We start from the raw sequence: 5,028 nt of genomic DNA on the forward strand, positions 1-5,028 counted from the left end.
AATATATCTCAGATGGCATGATTATTAAGCATAGACAATGGTTGCAAAGCTACTGGTTAAGACCAGATCTCAAAGGAGAAAGTGAGAACGCTTTTTTAATCTTGTACGTATTACCAGTTGTGTTCCTTAAAGTGAATATTTTCTTATTTTGCTCTTTATTAGTTTTCATATAGCGACTTATAATAAACACTGTACAGATGTGAAAGTTAATTGAAAAAGATGAACTTTCACAGATGAAAACCTCTGAAAATTGGAGAAATGTGAGAACTGCCAAGAATCGATAATATACATTTTTTAATAATGGGCTATTCGATGCGGAGATTCCCAAGATTTGATATCATAGAAAACGCTATCAGATATGTGTAGTAATTAAGTAAAAACTTGGAGAAATACTAAAGAAAAGGAAGTAAAAAACAGACATTCTGCAAACTAGGACAGAATCAGTTTGTGAATTGAGCAATGTTAGTGGTGGTTGCAGTTATGATGCCGGTTTGTACTATTAAGCTCGACTTCGTTAGATGGAGGACGTATGTTTTGCAAGAAGGATAAGTAATACGATAAACTGTTATTAGGATTGCCGAAGTGCACTGAATTTCGTTCAATGGAAAGCATAAGAACAGTAACAACTTTGAAAAAACTATTTGACATAATTGGTGGGTTTACTGGGGACATTAAATTAAGGCTATCGAAACACTACTATCCGAGTTGTAATAAACTAATGTCACCATAATCCTGTTACATCAGATGATCAATTAACATATTACAAGAATCTGAAAATTGAATTATTCTTGGAAGTTGTGCCTTTTTTTATCAACTTTAATTAAAGCAAGGGTTAATGAAATTCACATGTGCTGTAGATGTTTTGCGAATATGCATAGGAGTGCAAGGTGAACATTTCGATTATCTGTAAGCAAGATTTCGGGAAGTGGTGAGGACCCCATGCGTGAGGATGTCCCCGTAGCGAGGCTCATGTGGGTATTGAAAGCACCCCATTGACGGTGGTAGTCCCCGTGTGCGTGGAGAGATAAACAATATGAATACTATGAAACTTGATAATTTCTCAGAACTTATTTATATCAGATTTTAAAAAAAATTGGAAATTATTTATTATATTTCTCATGTATGTGAATATCTATGATTACCATTGCAAATGTGAACAAACTCAATTTGGAATATTTTGCAATTAACTAAAATCGTTTTGATCTATTTATACATTTGTTAGATTCACTCTGAGAAATTAAATGAAACAGGAGTTAGAATTTCGTTTTTTTTTCCTGCATTTAAACACAATGTCTTTTTTGACTACCCTTGAATAATTATTGTCATTTGGCAATTAATATGCGTGCTGATTAAGTTTAATACTAATATATTGTAAGCTAGAATAAATAAGTTTAATACTAGTATGTTGCAAGAGGAAATTTTCCACTTGTTGTGCTTATCACTTCATCAATAATGAAATCGACTAACTGTTTTATATAGGATGAGGCCCTATTCTTTCTCCCCTTAAAACCACCACTTTATTGGAAGGCTTTAGTGAATCTGCGAAAAGGTTGAAATTATTTTCTTCATAATTGATTTCATTGGTGATATTTTTCACTTCTGATTATTACTAAACTATTTGTTACTAAATATACAATAATTTCAATGTACCTCATATTAAATGGATTACTAGATATATTTTCACTTCTTTGTTTAACGTCACGTGTACTTCTAAGTATCCATTTCAACCATTATGAACCGCTTTGAACCTCATTCGTAGGAAATTTCACCCTCAGATGATGTTAGAGACGAGTGAGGCTTTGGGCGTCAAAGCAGTCGACTAAGGTACCAACCACCCGTTGAGATACTACCGCTAGAAAGTTATTGGGTCCCATGACTGGTCAGATAATACTACACTGGATCCGTCTCTGGCTACGGCTCATATTTCCTTTGCCTACACATACACGGTATAGTCTGAGCTATTCCTCATACATTCTATACTTTCCTCATTCATCCGACAGCACTAAGATAACCTAACAATTCTTCTTCACTTAAGGAGTAAACTACTGCACTTTAATTGTTCAGTGGTTACTTTCCACTTAGTAAGGGTCAAAGTAACTCTAATTATAGTAAACAGCTCTTTTAGGGGGGACACCAAAGTCATACCAATGTTCTCTAATCTTAGGCAGTGTCATAGCCTCTGCACCATGGTCTTCCACTCTCATTGGTTAGAGCTCCCTTGATTGAGGATACACTCAGGCACACTGTTCTATGTTTCCTTATTTCCTTTTTTCATTGGGCTATTTTCCCCGTTGGAGCCCTTGGACTTATAGCATTCTGTTTTTCCAACTTGTGTTGTAGCTTAGCTAGTGATAAGAGTAATATTGATGATAATAATAACCAAGGAATTTCATATTCCAAGCTTAGGTTGGTTATGTTAACAAAACATCTGTAAATCTTACAGCCCTCTGAGGATGCTGTAATGTACAAGCTAAATATGGCTGGGTGGGTTATAGATGATTCCCCTTCGAAATTTATAGTGGTTATGACAGTATCAGGATCTACAGTATGTCTAATATTTGTTATGTATAAAAACCTTGTCACACGGTACTCAAGATGTTGGTCATATTGCAGATTTTAGAACAATACCATAAAACGAATTTCAAGTTGCCCAGAGGTTTCTAAATGTTCCTTTTCATGTTCACATATTAACCGTCCTCAATAATTACAAAAATTTTATATATCATAAAGATGATTTTAGTTTTATTAGATATTTTTTTGTAGAATTCCATTCACATTCAATGTTTGGAAATGAAAAAAAAAATAAAATATACATATATATATATATATATATATATATATATATATATATATATATATATATATATATATATATATATATATATATATCTACTGGAGTTTCAATCTTCCAAACTTCTTCCTGACACAATAGTCTGGTTGCAGATATGAATGATAAAGGAACGTGTGAAGTTGAATGTTAGATTATCCTTTCCTTCATATACAGTATACCCTTTCGTTTACAATATCTTTGGAAAAATTGCGAAAACCTTTATCCAGAGAGGAATTCGGGGTAGTTCCGACTACGTAAAAGTTAAGCTTTAGTGAACCAGTTTTAGTTAGTTGATAGAAATTCCCAGTGAACAATTACGCTTAATTACATTGTTTTAAATGTATATCTCAATGTCAGTTCGAATCAAATCAAAAGGACCTACTCGGTATGACTTTTCACTTCATCATATCTCCCATCACTCTCAAGTGTTTTCAGTAATGTGCCCAAATAATTCTTTGTTAGAATACCGCCAAATTAGTTGTAGCCTACCATGGTAAACTAACCTCAAAGTACGTAAGTGTATGAAGACTTAACGAAAGCGCTAGTTTCCGTTCTAAAAAACGAGTACATATGATTTTATCCCCACAGTTTATATTTTATTATATTTGAGAGAGAGAGAGAGAGAGAGAGAGAGAGAGAGAGAGAGAGAGAGAGAGAGAGAGAGAGAGAGATTTTAAAGTTTGCCTAGCAATATGGAATTCAGTATCGTCGGAAGTTTCTAATGTATCAGCTTCAAATTCCAACAACATAGCAAAAAGAAGGATAATGATAATATATTGAATATAGGCTACATTTTAGGTTATTGGGAAATTTGAACAAAATATCCACATAACAAAACGTCATTGTTTAATTAAACTTACTGGGTCTATCCCAGACAAAATAATCAATCTTACATTCTTCGACGGATAAGGAATTAAATCAAGGAAATATTGCAAGTAGAGAACGATAGGATACTAGCTTTAGCGACAACATGTTTTCATAAATCTGAGTAGGCCTAATTTACGCTTCCCTAACCGGTTGAAACTGAATTATGGATTTTCATGTTTTGTGATCATTCTGGCTCCTTCGACAACGGTTCACGAAGAGAATTTTTTCTATTTTAATTTCGTCTTATTATTATCTCAGAATCAATATTAATCTTATTGTATTGATCATGAATTAAGTTATAAAAGATTTAGATCACGTATATGCGTATATATAAAGTGTTGAAATGACTAAAGACAATTGAATTAGTTTACAAATTTGGCAAAAGGTGGCCTTGGCAATTTCTAGTCATTGTTGAGATTCTATTTCAAGAAGCTATGTAGGATAGAATTAGAATTACATTCTCGTTATTTTCTGTATCAAAGCATAATGTCTTATTTGGTTTTGCTTGAATTTTACATTGACTATCTGCGATCAATAACTTTTGCACAAGTTCATAATAAGCCTAATACTAATATGCAACTGGCATTTTCTTGGTAGGTTTTTCGTCTAATCAACAATGAAATCGATGCAAAGGTTTTAAAGATCTGTGAATACTAGCTCAAGAATTCCCTCCGGAACCGATCCTTATCCTAGAAGTCCTTGAATACCTATCGTGTAGGTGCTGCACTCAAGGTATTACTCGAGGAACGTTTTAGCCTTTTACTATGACTCCTCTCTACTTTTCTTCCATCTCACTCGCCAAGCTCTTATAACCTTTACTTCATGGTGTATCTGCAGAGGTTTTCCCCAATTCTTCTTGGGTGTTGAATAACCTCCCAGGCCCAAGGGCTGTATAATTTTGTAAACCCATTCTAATCAATCCATCTGAGTATATCAATCAAGCTATAGTGAATTTGTATGAATGCCAAGGAAATTCTTCATTATTCCGAAATAAATTTTTACGATTTTATGTAATCATTCTGCTATAGGTCTAACGATAAATGGACCATCTTACTATTACTTTTTGTTTCTTAATTCAATTGTTACATGTAGCTACATCTACTGTAAGTGCTTCTTGTAAGCATGCGTTATTATTTGGTATAGAATTCTGATAAAGTCATATGACTTTGACCCTTTACAGATGGACATAAAAATCAAAAGTAAGAAGACAAATGATTCCCTAAAAGTATGAAGGATTTCATTTGTGGGAAAATTCAGCCACATTAGACAGTATAAAGACGAGCGAATCTATGTCGACAAAGAGTTTGCCTGTGATGTTTAGATAAGGATAA

The sequence above is a fragment of the Palaemon carinicauda genome, chromosome 1, assembly GCF_036898095.1.
Source record: "Palaemon carinicauda isolate YSFRI2023 chromosome 1, ASM3689809v2, whole genome shotgun sequence".
Classification (NCBI taxonomy): domain Eukaryota; kingdom Metazoa; phylum Arthropoda; class Malacostraca; order Decapoda; family Palaemonidae; genus Palaemon; species Palaemon carinicauda.